Consider the following 17,569-nt stretch of genomic DNA (forward strand, 5'->3'; position numbering starts at 1 on the left):
ATTTTTAATTATTAATTTAATTCGAATGAAAAATATAAAATATAAATATTTATAATATATGTTAATTATTAAATATTTTGTATTATTTAGTTGGGTGATTGAAAAATTAGAGATATGAGAGGACTTTATGGACGCTAATGAGAAAACGATATTTATTTTAATAATATTTTACAGTTTTATTGTGGGGCCCTTAACTCTTAATCGTGATTACAATGTAATTTGATTAGGATTAATTAATTACAGCGGAAAACGGATTTAAAATTTCTTTACAATAAGCCCAAAATATGTTATTTGAATTCTAAAAATAGTATTTCATCTCACATCATAAAATCTGCCCACACATAATCAAAACAAATCATACAACAACAAATCATATCCTCGGGGCATGCCCCGGTATATAGATACATATATACACTAGGAAAAACAAAGACATAAAACCTCAGCTCAACTGTGACTCCTCCAGAAGTACTCTCTCCGGTCTCCTGATATCCCGTAGTACCTGTCATTGTCCACATACAAAGACAACAACAGCCCTATCTGGGGTGAGCAAAGCTCAGTCTGAAGCAACCACAATATATACCACAGATATCTAAACAATGATATATGATATGCAATGCATGTATGTCGTGGAGGTATCAGGTCAAATGCCCATCCACTGAGCACATGTCAGAATCAATCGAATCGCTATCAAATCAATGCTCGAACTGGCACACCGGCCTCAATCAGGGATACTCGTATGATAGCGTCGACAAAGCGCCATCAAATCTCAAATCTCAATCAATCATCGGGGTCACAAATGACTATGATTTAAGGGTCATGTAATACCAAACATAGTATCGTGTTCACAAACCCCAAAATCAAATCATATCATATCAGGGTATCCAAAGATCATAGCTCAACGTGCATGTCATGTATGCCACATAAACTCAACAAATAAGGCATATAGACATGTAATCTCAATCCAATCAATCAAACATATATCATATAGTACAGATACCTGTCGTATGTTACCCGGTCGCAACATACCTCAATTCTTCGTTCCAATCGATGTAGCTTGAAGATATCAGTATAATAATCTATCTACATCAATAACATATTCATTTCAATCAATAACATCATTCAAAATCAATAATATAAGTTTCAAATATCTTTTGAAACTTCAAAAAATTCATATCAAATCGAAATCATAACCCAATTCAATTCCGACTTCAAAACTTAGTTTCTTGTCGGTTATTCTACAACATATATAATCAGAATTAATGTCAACTGACAAATAATTCTTCAATCTCAATCAAACGATTAAAATTCTATAATTATAATAAATTAGGAAAAATTCAAAATAATATCAGTATAATCTTCTCTAATTCGTTAAAATCATACATTATTCAACAATCTTCAAATTCTGTATGATTAAACAATTTATCGGATTTATTCCAAAAATCAACGAATTTCAAACATCATCAAAAATATGAAATTTATACCTCAAATTGACGATTTCATGTCAAAGATTTCAAAACTGAAATCGGTTCGTCGATTATATAACCCGATAAGTCGCAGGATCGAAAAGAAAAATCGAAAACCCTATTTCTTCTCCTCTCTCCTCTCTGAAGAAGGAAAACTTACGTTTACAGTAAGTTTCATATTTATCATTTTTTTTAATTTTATTTTTATTTTAATATTATATTATATTATATTAAAATAATATTATTAATAACATAATATAATATAATATAATATATACTATTTAATATTTTAACGTCGGTATATCTTTTTGGACTAGTCAAACGATCAAATTTTTAAAAACTTAAAACATGAAATACATCATGAATGGCAGATAAAGCTGGTGGCAATGCTAACCGATAAGCAAGATCCCCAACTCGATCAAGGATCTCGTATGGACCAACATATCGAGGTGATAATTTACCTCGCATGCCAAATCGAACAGTGCCTCTAAAGGGAGATATTTTCAAAAACACTTTATTACCTTTCTGGAATTCTAAGGGTCGTCTTCGTTTATTCGCATAACTCGTTTGACGATCCTGAGCAGCTTTCATCCGTTGTCGAATCAACTGAACCTTATCATTCATTTCCTGTACCATTTCAGGTCCAGTCAATTGTCTTTCACCAATTTCATCCCAGAATAATGGTGATCTACATCGTCTCCCATATAAGGCTTCAAAAGGTGCCATACCAATGCTCGTCTGGAAGCTATTATTATAAGAAAATTCCACTAATGATAAAGCATCTTGCCATCCTATTCTGAAATCCATCACAATCGCACGTAAAATATCCTCTAACGTTTGAATTGTACGCTCCGTTTGGCCATCAGTCTGAGGATGCTAAGCAGTACTCATAGCCAAACGCGTACCCATCGCTTCTTAAAAACTACCCCAGAATTTAGAAGCAAACCTGGGATCACGATCTGATACAATTGAGACTGGCACACCGTGCAGTCTCACAATATTCTCGATGTATAAACGGGCCATTCTCTTATAAGGATAAGTCCGCTCATACGGAATAAAATGTGCAGATTTCGAAAGCCGATCAATAATAACCCAAATAGCATCACAACTCTTGGGAGAACGAGGTAAATGAGTCACAAAATCCATAGAAATATGTTCCCAATTCCATTTCGTGATTAAAAGACTATGGAGTAATCCTCCAGGTTTCATTCTCTCGGCTTTCACTTGCTGGCAGATAAGACATTTTGAAATAAATTCAGTAATATCCTTCTTCATACGTCTCCACCAGAATTGGGGTCTCAATGTCAAATACATCTTTCGACCTCCAGGGTGAATACTGTATTTGCTACAATGTGCTTCTCGAAGAATGTTAGATTTCAATTCAGGATTATCAGGAACTACCAGCCGACCATTAGGTCGTAAAGAACCATCAGAAGAAATCTGAAATCCAGACTGATGTCCTGCAGATACAAGTTCTTTCAACTTTTGGATCTGAGCATCTCTTCGTTGGGCCTTTCGTATTTTCTATATCAAGTTCGGCTCAATTTGCAATGCTGAGACAGTGACAGAATTTCAATTCGAGTGAAAAGTCCAGCCAGAAGTACATATATACTCATGTACCTTGGCGACACTAACAGAAGCTAAAACAGAATCATGAAACTTACGACTCAAGGCATCCGCAGTAACATTCACCGATCCCGGGTGATATTGAATCTCACAATCAAAATCTTTCAGCAGATCCATCCACCTGCGTTGCCTCATATTCAAATCAGATTGAGAAAAGAGATATTTCAGACTCTTATGATCTGAATAGATAACAAACTTCTCTCCATACAAGTAATGGCGCCAAATCTTCAAAGCAAACACAATGGCAGCCAATTCATGATCATGAACAGGATAACGTGTTTCATGATATTTTAGTTGACGAGATGCATAAGCAACCACTTTGCCATGTTGCATTAGAACACAGCCCAAACTTTTACCAGACGCATCTGTACACACTACAAATCCTCCGGTACCTGAGGGAATAGTAAGCACAGGTGCTGTGGTCAATCTCGCCTTCAATTCAAGAAAACTAGCTTCACTTTCATCTGACCAAATGAATCGCTGATTCTTCTGTGTCAGTTGAGTAATAGGTTTAGCTATTTTCCAAAATCCTTCAATAAAACGACGATAATAACCAGCTAAACCCATGAAGCTACAGATATCAGGGACATTAGTAGGTCTCGGCCAATTCAATACAGCTTCAACCTTAGCCGGATCAACAGATATGCCAGGTCTCGAAATGACGTGGCCTAAAAATACTACTCTATCCATCCAGAATTCGCATTTGGACAATTTAGCATATAAATGTCCATTACGAAGAGTTTGAAGTACTAGTCTCAGATGTTCAGCATGCTCTTTTTTCGATGTCGACTACACAAGAATATCATCGATAAATACAATAACAAATCGGTCAAGATAATCTCGAAAGACACGATTCATTAGATCCATAAAGACAGCAGGAGCATTCGTGAGACCGAAAAGCATAACCAAAAACTCATAGTGGCCATACCTGGTACGAAAAGCAGTTTTAGGCACATCTTCTTCTCGAACTCGTATTTGATGATACCCAGAACGAAGATCAATCTTCGTGTAGACAGAAGTACCCTGAAGCTGATCAAATAAATAATCAATACGAGGAAGTGGATACTTGTTTTTCACAGTAGCCCGATTCAATTGTCTATAATCGATACACATTCGCATAGTACCATCTTTCTTCCAAACAAATAAAACTGGAGCTCCCCAAGGTGATACACTCGGTCGAATATATCCCTTATCGAGAAGATCCTGTAATTGTTCCTTCAACTCTTTCAATTCCAATGGTGCCATATGATAAGGAGCTTTAGAAATAGGCGTAGTCCCTGGTACAAGATCAATACTAAACTTAACTTCTCGATGAGGCGGAAAATCAGGAATCTCATCGGGAAATACATCCGAGAATTCTTTCACAACAGGAATATCAGATAAAGAAGGCCCCTTCTTCGAAACATCAACAGCGTAGATAAGATAACCCTCATCTCCGCTAATCAAAAGTCGAGACATTTCCAGAGAGGATACCAAAGGAATTTTGGCTAAGAAACCCTTGCCATAAAAATTCCATTTGGGTCCATCAATAGGTCGAAATCGAACCACTCCATGAAAACAATCGACATTAGATCGATTTGTTGTCAAGATATCAATGCCAACAATACAATCAAACTCGTGCATTGGAAAGACAATCAAATTCAGAAACAGCACATTGTTCTCGTATATCAATACACAATTATGCACAACTTGCTCAGACAGAATAATCTTTCCTGCTGGCGTGGCTATCGACAATTATCATACAACGGAGTACACATAATATCATGAGATGCAACAAATGCATGAGATATGAATGAGTGAGATGCTCCTGTATCAAACAAAAAACGTGCAGGATAATCGCAAAGCATGCAAAATACTTGCAATCACACCACTAGGAGCTTCTTTCTCCTGATCCTCGGTCATCGTAGACACTCTCACTTGAGGAAGGCCTTGGAAACTTTGACCACCCGGTCCTCGATATCGGGGAACATTCGACTGCTGGAAAGAAGGAACAGGAACAATATGTCTCATCATACAGGGGCCACCTCTAAATCCATGCTGGGGTTGGGACGAAGTCATACCCCTATTCGGACATACACGAGAGAAATGGTCTTCCTGTCCACACTGATAACAAGTGCCAAACATACCTCGACACTGCTCGATATTATGTTTGCCTCAACAATGACTACAATAAGGAGCAATCATGGGACTCCCTCTCTGGGATCCACTGGAACTCGAAGAAGATGAAGAAACAGTGGAACCAGTCTTCTTAAACTTCCTACCTTTCGGACGCAAGATAGGCTGCTGAGCTGATACTGGAGGTGAAGGAGTATACTGAGGACACCCTCGTCGCAATCCAGCTTCGGCTGCCTTTGCTCGTTCAACTGCCTCTGCGTAGCTGGTAGGCAAACCAGAAATGACAAAAGTATAAATAGCAGGGTGTAATCCATTCACAAACCTGTTATATTTTGCTTTTGCATTCGCAGCTACGTGAGGTGCATACTTCAATAAAGTCGAAAACTTCGAAGCATATTCTGCAACAGTCATCGTTCCTTGCTGCAGACTATTAAATTCATTCTCCTGAGCAGTATAATAAGAAGGAGGGGAATACTGCTCCAAAAATTGGGCCTTGAAGACATCCCAGGTGACTTCAATCCCGGCCTCTTTCAATCCAATCTCAGCGGCTTCCCACCAAGATTTTGCTCGGTCTTTCAGTTGGTAGAGAGCAAGTTTCATTCGCCGAGCCTTAGAGTATTCAACAATATTAAACAAATGGTCGATATCCTTCAACCAGGCTTCAGCTCTTTCTGAACTCTCAGTGCCAAAGAACCTCGGTTGTTTCAGATCCTGGAATCGAGCCATCACCAGATCCATGGGCAATCCTTCGAATTGTCCAACCATCCTCTCAGTACTACTACTCGCAGTTTCATTTGTGGGATCCATCTACAAATCATAGGATGAATATCACAAATCAATAGCAATTTCACATCATCATCATCTCATATCATCTATCTCATCAACAACTTACTCAAACTAAATCAAGTAGGAGCAAGTAATACAAATAAATCAAACACATACGCACAATTCATTTGTGCCTATTACGTGTACACAAGACTCAATCGAGCATTCCCAGCTATGCTCTGGTACCACTCCGTGTCGGGCCCTTAACTCCTAATCATGATTACAATGTAATTTTATTAGGGTTAATTAATTACAGCAGAAAACGGGTTTAAAATTTCTTTACAATGAGCCCAAAATATGTTATTTGAATGCTAAAAATAGTATTTCATCTCACATCATAAAATCTGCCCACATATAATCAAAACAAATCATACAACAACAAATCATATCCTCAGGACATGCTCCGGTATATAGATTCATATATACACTAGGAAAAACAAAGACATAAAACCTCAGCTCAATTGTGACTCCTCCAGAAGTACCCTNCAGTCTGAAGCAACCACAATATATACCACAGATATCTAAACAATGATATATGATATGCAATGCATGTATGTCGTGGAGGTATCAGGTCAAATGCCCATCCACTGAGCACATGTCAGAATCAATCGAATCGCTATCAAATCAATGCTCGAGCTGGCACACCGGCCTCAATCAGGGATACTCGTATGATAGCGTCGACAAAGCGCCATCAAATCCCAAATCTCAATCAATCATCGGGGCCACAAATGACTATGTTTTAAGGGTCATGTAATACCAAACATAGCATCATGTTCACAAACCCCAGAATCAAATCAAATCATATCAGGGTATCCAAGGATCATAGCTCAACGTGCATGTCATGTATGCCACATAAACTCAACAAATAAGGCATATAGACATGTAATCTCAATCCAATCAATCAAACATATATCATATAATACAGATACATGTCGTATGTTACCCGGTCGCAACATACCTCAATTCTTCGTTCCAATCGATGTAGCTTGAAGATATCAGTATAATAATCTATCTACATCAATAACATATTCATTTCAATCAATAACATCATTCAAAATCAATAATATATAATCAGAATTCAAAAAATTCATATCAAATCGAAATCATAACCTAATTCAATTCCGACTTCAAAACTTAGTTTCTTCTCGGTTATTCTACCACATATATAATCATAATTAATTCCAACTGACAAATAATTCTTCAATATCAACCAAACGATTAAAATTTCTTAATTATAATAAATTGGGAAAAATTCAAAATAATATCACTATAATCTTCTCTACTTCGTTAAAATCATACATTATTCAACAATCTTCAAATTCTGTATGATTTAACAATTTATCGGATTTATTTCAAAAATCAACGAATTTCAAACATCATCAAAAGTATGAAATTTATACCTCAAATCGAAGACCTCGTGTCAAAGATTCAAAAACTGAAGTCGATTCATCGATTGGATAACCCGATAAGTCGCAGGACCGAAAAGAAAAATCGAAAACCTTATTTCTTCTCCTCTCTCCTCCATGAAGAATGAAAACTTACGTTTACAGTAAGTTTCATATTTATCATTTTGTTTTAATTTTATTTTTATTTTAATATTATATTAATAAAATAATATAATACTATTTAATATTTTAACGTCGGTATATCTCTTTGGACTAGTCAAACGATCAAATTTTCTAAAACTCAAAACATGAAACTTCTATATCTTTGAGTTTTCTCTGGTATATTCAAATTTCAAATCATTTGGACTTCATATGACAAAAATATGTCGCTAATTATCATTTTGCCCTTAAAATTAATTCATTATTTTTCAAATAATTTACGAAAATGCCATAAAAATAAATTGAATGTTTTTCAACTTATTTACAAAAATGCCATCAATATTATTTTAGTCTCGGGGTCTCACATTTATCTAGTTAAGTCATTGTGCTTTATCTGTATATTCATGCAAGCTACATAGATAAAGTTTTTGAATATATGATAGGTACAATGAGGTATGTCTCGCAGCGTAAGATCATAAAACTAATGAGGAAGTGTACCAAATATTTTAAACAGGTTCCTAATCGAATTAATCGCCTAAAATAAGGATAAACATGATGTTTCATTGGTAAGAGCATGAAGATGTCAATTCATACAAATAGGTGATCATATAATGATGCACCGAACAACCTTTTCTTGAACTGTCTAACTGGTTCTCACTTATCGAGTATAATGGTCTGTGGTTATGGTTGTACACCATTAATCCTTTGACCTGGGACAATGACGTACTAACATGCAATTTGATCTATTTATCGACAACATTAAGGGTCATCAGGTGACGGGGTTGGATGTAGTTTCGAAATACGTAGGAGCAAATGCATTGTAGTCGAAGATTCACCATTTGCCTACGGGTGAAGATATTATATATGATCTGATGTGTTAATAGTGCGAACAATCTCTAGCTAGGGTAAGACGTGTGCGTTTTGGAAATGTGTTTCTTCTGTTGCACATATCATGTCACTATTATTACTCAAAGATATATATATTACATTATTATCGAATTCATATGCAACTCTCGATATACCAATGGCTGCAGATTCGATCGAAATATATAAGTTGAAGGGAATGTATTATACGCTAACCATGACTTAAGGTTCTTGCAGGTAATATCAGCGATACTTAGGGGATCATGAGTCAATGCTACTAGACGCTTTTTTCATGATCCGATGGGTGCAATCAGAAATGATTTCTGACATTATTGATCAAAGAGTTGATGAAAAGAATAAGGGTAATTAGGGTAAGCCCGAATAAGAATAAATGTTATTCTGAATCACATGGAGATTTGAATCCGCAACTAGATGTATCCCTAAATCATTGAGGGTTATACAAGAATCGGATTCTGTGTTCTCGTTGAGAAAGTCAAAGTTCAAGGAGTTGAATTCGGCAACTATAGTTTGATAGAGATCAAACAGAATGCTTATAAAAGAGTGTATAAATTGATTTTATAAAATGGAAGAAATAAAAGTAAGCTTAATAGCTAATTAAGGAAATATAGTGGAACTATCTGTTTTGATGAATAAGTTCAGTAAACTGACAACTGTCTAATATAGTAAGTAAAAATTTCGATTTCTCATAAAATATTTTGAGGGGTCTAATATTAATCAACTAATAAGTTAATTAAATAAATTAAGTAATAATTATTTAATTTAATTAATATATCTATGAGTGTATTAAAAGTGCATGTGTAAATATATTAATATTTATATATACATTTTATATCGAGATATAAAGATAAGTGTGTGTGTGTGTGTATACATATATATATATATACACCACGCGTTATCAAAATTGATAAATACATGATATAATAATAATAATATGAGAATTTTATTTAATGAAAATTAAAAGTCCTGGTGAGACAAAAATTAAGAATTCTGATGGGAGAGAGACTTCTGATGTGATAAATAATCAACTTCTATAAATATTTCATTGAGGGTCATATGAAATAACTCGAGTTTTTGCACAAAAAACAAGTACAAAAGTTCACCAAAAATCCTCCTCACTTCCATAACAAGTTTCGGTTACGTTAAAGAAAACTTGAGGAAAATTTCAGCCAAGCTCTTCCATAGACGCAGCAGCGTCTTGCCGACGCTGCGATGACTCCGAATTTTGGAAATTCTGATGTCATAGTCTCAACGCAAAATTGTTCGCGATTTCTAGTGCAATCCAAAAAAGGAGCATATTTTTTGATCGTGGACCTAATTTCACGATCAAGAGGCAGCGATCTGTTTGAACGAAGCTACAAGAAGAGTAATCTCTGCTAATCCCGGACTGGTTTGGAGTCCAGTATTTAAAACGTACATGTATACAAAACTAAACACCCGATGGATGTTAAAGTAACATACAAAGACCAAAAACAGTTTCGAGCGTCGAAACTGAAAATTTAAAACTTCCGCTGCATCTTAGGTGCGAGAAAACGGTGCTCCAACACATTCCTCTAAAAATGTGGTATAAAAGTTGGAAAATAGGCTAGAAATAACCACTCAGGTAATTGTAACCTATATTTTCACACACATCTTCCTTTTAAAATGTGGAGCTGATGCAGGAGATATGGGATGGGAAGAAACCAATCTTACAAAAAAACAATGAAAAAATGGCTCCCCCAAAAATAAAATTGAACTATTTTGTTTGGTTAGCTCTTATGGGCGATGAATCAACCCATTTTAATATTTCTTATAATAATAATCCAATTGAAATTTCAGAGTTCGAACCAAAATAATTTCGGTTCGCCTTTGATCGGTGACCTTGCAGACACAAACACTAGCTCACACACACAACAACATGAAAGTATGCAAGAATATTTACGGCTGAATACACTTGCATCCACGGGAAAGTAACCAATCTCTTTATTGATGAACAAAAATTACAATTACAGATCTTATATCACTCGAGAACTAAGTATGCAATATGATGTTTTCCAGATATCTCTTTTTCTTCTCTCTCAATTTCATCTGTTTGTGATGATTTCTCGAAGTCTCGTGTGTCAACAAGTATTCCTTCTTCATTTTTATAGAAGTGACTTCAACTGATTAGTTTCTTGGGCAGTTATCTATGACAGTTGGTTTGTACTTGACCAATCACTAGGTAGTTATATATGCTAAGTTTTACCAATATGCCAACTTGTGAGACACCCCTTCACATGAAATGTTCAATTTGATTGCAAAAAGTCAGATATGTTTATAGTCGAGAGTTCGTTGAAATGGTTAAAAGTTTATTGCAAAATTTAATTACATACGAGGAATACAAGTGGGGTTGGTTTACAATTAACCAATTTTAATTATTTTATTTAATTTTTGAAGCATTTCTTTATTGTGAATATGAGTGTAAATAAATTGAATTAAGCACCCAAATATCGATAAGAATTTAAGTATCAAATTCGGGTTCAAATAGTTACTTTTTACATTTGAAAAAATTCAAATGATTTAGGTCTTGAGTTTGAGCTCGGTTCAAAGTATTCGAGCATAATATTAAAGCTCATGAGCAACTCGCAATTAAAATACATAATAAAATAATTTGGGCTCAAAATTGATCTAGAAAAGTTCAGACACGCTCGAGTTCAGCTAAAGTTAAAAAATTTATGAATTGAATATTTTTAGATTATCATTTAATATTGGTGGAATGGAAGATGTATATCAAAACATAAATATGATAATGAAATTTGATAATTGCGTATATGATTTGTGAGACTTATATGGAAGGAGAATTTTTGTTTTTTGCAGGGATTGATATTTGAACCTGGGCGTAGAAATCGTAAACATACTCTACCACTAAACCATATATTTGTTCGGACATTTTTTATATATTTAATTTTGAAAATTTATATATAGTAAAAATAAAAATAAAAATAAAAAAATTTGGAGGGGCCGTGGGCCTCGTTGGCCATATGCTAGGTCCACGCCTGGAGTGCACTAGAGGCAACGGTATTTGGAAATACATTTCCCAATATATGACTAACAATTTCAAAGTAATAGCATTAAAAACTTCAAAATACTACGAACCATGATATTTTATATATTGTATTAATTTTTGTATAAGCTCTCGAATTTGATTCCAAATATCAAATTCTAAGTATAAATTCTTAAAAAGCCAATCTGATGTTTTGCAAATTATTGGTTGGAAAATTCGAAATAAAATTAGAGATAAAAATGAAAGTCGGACTTTTACACATGAAAATTAAAATTCTTATGGTGTTTCTGTAGTATTCAAAAAGTTGTGGATAGAACGATATGTCCTTTCATAGGGTAGCAGCTCCTAAATTGTAGTCGCAACTTCGTTTTTTGCAAGGCTGTCGCTTAGACTAGCACCACAGCTCCAGTCTATCCACACTTTTTATACAATTTTAAATGAAAAATTTCGTACATAAATTTCTTATTTAGTATGAACATGTAGGTTGAGTTAAACGTACATGGATGAGAGAAGAACACAAATAGATGACATCATGATAAACTCTCGCGCGTCAAGCTGCCGAGGCTACGCTATATGGTTTTGTTGGCTAAGTGAACTGTAAAAGATGGACAAATCTTAATGTGTAAGTAAGACTATCACTCTGTTGGGGACAAAATCAGCAGAAAAGGTAAGAATGATCTTGAATGTGATATGAGATAACAATAGTAGTCGGGTACACCCCTCCCCATAATTATGATCCTAACAGTTAGATCCATTGACACTCAAATATGTCATCCCCTCATATCCACATGTTTCTTAGTATGTGGTTTTGTTTTGTCATAAGTATAAAAAAATAAAGTTGAGCTGCTTTTAACATTTATAAAATGCTAAACACTTGATCTTAACGTTAGGCATCATAGCAATGTCATGGGTTTGAATTTCCAAGAAGTATATTTCTATACTCCTTGAAGTGATTGTTGGGTTAAGTGTGCATGAGTAAAAGAAATACTAGGATGAGCGACCTCCTGTAAACCTCTCGGGTGTCAAGCTATTGGCGCTACATTGTATGATCTAGCTGTTAAAGTAAGTGCCCGGATAACCAACTTGTTGCTTGATTTTTATTGACTCTTATAAAAAAATCTTTATTTTAATAACATTTTATGGTTTTATCTAATACTGGCAATTACTTTATCTTTTGACGATCGATATAGAGTTTAGAGGGGGGTGTGAATAAACTCTTTCCTTTGTTGGGTGATTTTGCAAAGGGTGCTAAAATCCTGTTAGAGATTATAGCTTATCTTGTTCAAAAGTAAGTCCACCAGATCACAATAGTAAGTGCGGAAACGATCCGATGGAGTACTGAGAAATGCAATAGAACAGTAGGCTGTAGAACAGTGGTGGTGAATAAACTATTTCCTTTGTTGGGTGATTTTGCAAAGGGTGCTAGAATCCTGTTAGAGATTATAGCTTATCTTGTTCAAAAGTAAGTCCACCAGATCATAATAGTAAGTGTGAAACGATCCGATGGAGTACTGAGAAATGCAAAGTAGGCAGTAGAACAGTGATTGTTTCTGAAAGTTCGAAGATAAAATCTTCTACATCTCCCCTTCTTCTGTTTTCAGAAGGTATCACTAAAAGACTTTGGATTTTACAGTACAAAACTTGAACACACCCACTTCAGTAGGGCTTACCCTTAGCCTACTGAAACTCTTAGTTACACAACACAGTAAAAACAAATACAGCAGAGTACTGGAAAAGACTCTTTTCTAGTTTACAAACTCTTCTCAAAGATATAGTAACGTGAATAGCTTGGAGAATAAGAAACAGTCAGCACAATATAATCTCAAAAGATTAGATATCTACTATGAAGCGTGTGCTGCTTTTCTGTATATTGAGCTTGACGATGATAAGAAGTTCTGAGTGCTCAAATCGACGTTTGTATAATAGAGAATGTGTTCGTTGTTGAGTTCAGGTGGGGTAGCCTATAAATGTCGTTGATCTTGTGTATTTATAGAAGTCTTGATTCCAACGTCTATAAACAAAACGGCTTATTTGACTTCTGATATAATCAGCTTTATTACCGAAAAAGGTTACTGCAGAAAGCTTCAGAATAATCAGTTTCGTTTCATACCAAAATCGGTAAAACGTATTAAATGACTTTGTTCAGCATTAATGATGCATTTAATACTCGTACTCGGTAAAGTAACGGTAACATTTAATATATGTTTGATAAGTTCTGATTCTAGTAAAGGTCAAGTTATGCTTCTGATTTTCTCGAGTACTGCTATTTTAAGGTGATACGAAAACTTCTGCTTATGTACTGTCTTCTAGTTATACTAACATGATATACTTGTTTTGACTCTCATCACCACAATTAAATTAAGTCTAACAATTTTCCCCTTTGCGGTGATATCAAAACCTGGAAGTTAGTAACAATGAATATGAAAACAGATAGCAAATATAACCAAATAATCAATAAGTGAATAATCAGTAAATAATCAGTAAAGCAGAACTTAAAAGAGTATTATACATCATGTCCGATATCTTTGAACAATGCATCCTCATCCTGAGGATCTTGGCTTCTGAATGAGGATTCTGCTTGTCCTCTAGATCTTCCTTCTTCTGCCCTTCCTACTGTCCTACTTACTACTTACCCCTTTTTGGCATCAACACGATTGAGTAATTCATCCACTCGCCCAGTAAGATGAATAATGCAATCATTCATCATTTCTAAAAATGGGACTTGATTCGAAACTCGATCATTAATAGATAGAAAAGATTGAGATTGGGTCTCAATCTTGGCTTCGATGGCTTCAAGTTTGAATTAGTAGCTTCAACTTTAGTGGAGATTGAGCGAAGAGACACGTCATGTTCAGAGACAGTTCGAAGAACATCAGATTGACCAAGAACGATGTTGGCGTGACTAGTCAAGAAATTTTTTTGAAGAGATCGGATTCAACTTCAAGCTTTTCCAACGATTCTGCCGTGTTAGTGACATATTTCGTTATGTGCTCTCGGAAGAATTTGGTGGCATTGACTTCACCTGCATGTTCATAGGATAACTTCTTGATGATCTCTGAAATGCTGTCAACATTCCGTTTCAGTGTTTCAATCTCAGATTCAAGATCAAATAGTTCTTCTTCTGGAGATGGAGATCTTTCTATTAAACGCTGCTTGATATCAGCAATCTGAGCAATGCGGGCAATTGAATCAGTAGGAGGGACAATTAAAGCAGCAGAGGAATCAAGTTCTGGTGGAGCAGAAATAACAGCAGTGGATGGAACAACACAAGTTCCTGCCGCAGCAGTGGATGGTTCAGGAGCTGTACTATCTTCTGGTTCAGCGGCTTCCATGACCTCTAGGTGCTCAGCGGCTGTAATGGATTCATATTGAACTTTTAACAAAACTTCCATTTCCGCTTGATGTTCAGTAGAAAAAATCTCTAAATTAGGAAGTGATTGAAATGGGGCAGCATCTGATTCTGCCATCCGTTGATCTGCTGATAGAGCTGCTTGTTGGGCCATTTCATCAGCCTGAACTTCTTTTGGTGCAGTAGAAAAAATAAGAGAAATAGATTCAATGACTTCATCCAATGAAGCCAATTCTTGAACAGAAAGGAGAGAAGAAGATTGAGTAGGCTGCTTCGGAGATGCACGAGTACTGGAAACCTTAGCTTCTGAGGGAGCTACGGTTCTTTCCTCAATTGGCTTAGTCTGAGCAAAGTCTGGAACAAAGCCTACTTGATACTGAACAGGTTCACCAAATGCCTGTTCTTGAGCAAGAAGTTTCTCACTCATCATTCTCAATCTATCAGTCAGAATTTGGATAACATTTTGATCTTGAGCAGCAGTTGGCATCAATGAATCAAAATTAGACTCAAGAGTCTTTATTACAGATTCCAGCTTTTGACACTTCAGTTGCTCAAGAATGAAACTCCGTCTCCTCATGGCTTCAATGACATTGTCGATTTTGGCAAAGTCAAAAAATTTCTTCTCATTTTTCACAATTTTCCAAAAGCACCTGGTGTTCTGAAAAAAGTTAGAGGATGGAAAACTCGAACCTTACGCCAGTCATCAAAGAAGGTCATGCTTTCATGGGCAAATTTCTCAATCTCCTCCATATGAAGATCGATACCAGTTAAAACAGATGACTTGGTGCTGTGAAAATGTAGTTCTGCAACGAGTTTTCCTTTGCCTTTATCTGAAGAAGATATTGGCAACACAGGTGTAAATGTAGAAGACCCTGCAGTAGATTCCAGAATGATTATTCCAGATAAGGGTCTGAAGGTTGGAGCAGTAGTTGAAGTGGTGGCAGTAGAAATGGTTGCTGGTTTTGTGACAGATTCTGGTTTGGAGGTGGTGGCTTCTGGAAACACTTGTCTCAAAGGGACAGTGTTTAATCAACAATTGTGGCTGTTTTCTTGATTCGGAGAGTCGTGCGAGGCTTCTTCTTGCTAGGGGTGGCAGGGAGTGATGCTTTGGTGGGAGCAGCAGACTCCTCAGATACTGTTTTATCTAAATCAGTGGGGATAATCACTCTTTTCCTTTTGATCTTCTTCTGAGGACCTTGAACCTCAGTCTGAGCATCTCCCACCTCCCTTTTTAGAGCAATAAATCCAGCCATAGTAGGCTTCGGCCTTAAAGCAAGTACATTGTCAGCATCGGCCTTAGTTACATAAGAAGCATCTTGTTCTGAGGTGAAGGGAAAACCAGCATCCTTAAACATTGTGCTGATTTGAACAGCAAAGCCAGTACCTCTCCTTGCAATCATATCCTTCATGATTTTGAACAAAAATCGACTCCAGTCCACTTTGATTTTAGAAGTGATGACTGTCATCACTTGAACCTTTTCTTTAGTCAGCCAATCAAAAGTTCCGGCCTTAATCAAAAGTGTCTTTGCCACAATGTCAGCAAGCACTTGGTATTCCATCTTCAGAAGCTTATTGAAATAAGAGGGAGAGAGTTCCTCTCCAGAAACTGAGAAAGAAGAGAGAACAGTAGACATCTCTTCCTTAGAAATACTCGACAGTTCAGAAGTACCTGAGAGAGGAAGGAAGAACGTTGATCCCAAAAATGCATCGTCAATGGATATAGATGCATCTCCCTGGGAATAGATGATTTTCCCTTCCTCGATAGTGGATTTGGCATATAAATCCAAGAGAGTAGATTTGTAGATGATAGCGGGTGATTCCCAGAACTTCCTGAGACCAGATTTTTCAACTGCTTTAAACATCCGAACAAGATTCTCGTCCTTGATAGTCAGATCTGAAGCAAAGTTAACTTGATAAGCATTCAGTATGTATGCTCCAGCCATTTTTGCAAGTAGAGTGTGGGGCCCCGGGTCCGACATCTAATATTACTAATTATAAATGTAACAAACCAAAAGATTTAGTAAAATACATAATCTGTGGTTCACAAACCAATATAAACAACGTCAAAATAATTTAAAGTTCTCAAATATACGAAATATAATTTTTAACATATCAAATAAAACGAGTGAACCAAAGAAATTCAAACATCATCAAGTAGCTCCTAAGTCCCGAGAATCCCACTCTAACTCGTATCTCCTCGCCTGGTGCTGGACTCTGGCATCCCAAGCCTCGCCTCACCTACCGTCAAGCACATGAAAACAAGAGTAGCCGACGTGCCGGCGAGTATAAACCCAGTATGATACAATCAATAACATATGAGAATTAAAATTTCAAATATCTCATATAAAATTCATTACGATGCAATATAATGCAATGCATGATCAGAAGCTGTGGGCTATCAATAAATCTCAAGATCAAGTGAATCATCTGGTCATAGGGTACCCAAGGATAGAGAATTCCCCAGCAATATCCACCGACTCATCCGCTCGAGGTGATCTGCTGTGTTCTACAACCCCAGGACTATGATGCGCCTATAGAGAGTGTTCAGCCCATAGCAGCGACCTCCGCATACACTATGCCAACTCAACTATAGCCCCATACGTCCAACAATCAATAAATCAAGGCGACCTCCGCCATATCAATTCTGAATCGAAATTGCCTCAATATGCAATGTAATGATGCAATTCAATATCATAATCTCGATATCATAATACTCATCTCAAGACAACAATCATCATTAAGT

This window comes from Primulina huaijiensis, chromosome 17, assembly GCF_012295235.1.
Source record: "Primulina huaijiensis isolate GDHJ02 chromosome 17, ASM1229523v2, whole genome shotgun sequence".
NCBI lineage: Eukaryota > Viridiplantae > Streptophyta > Magnoliopsida > Lamiales > Gesneriaceae > Primulina > Primulina huaijiensis.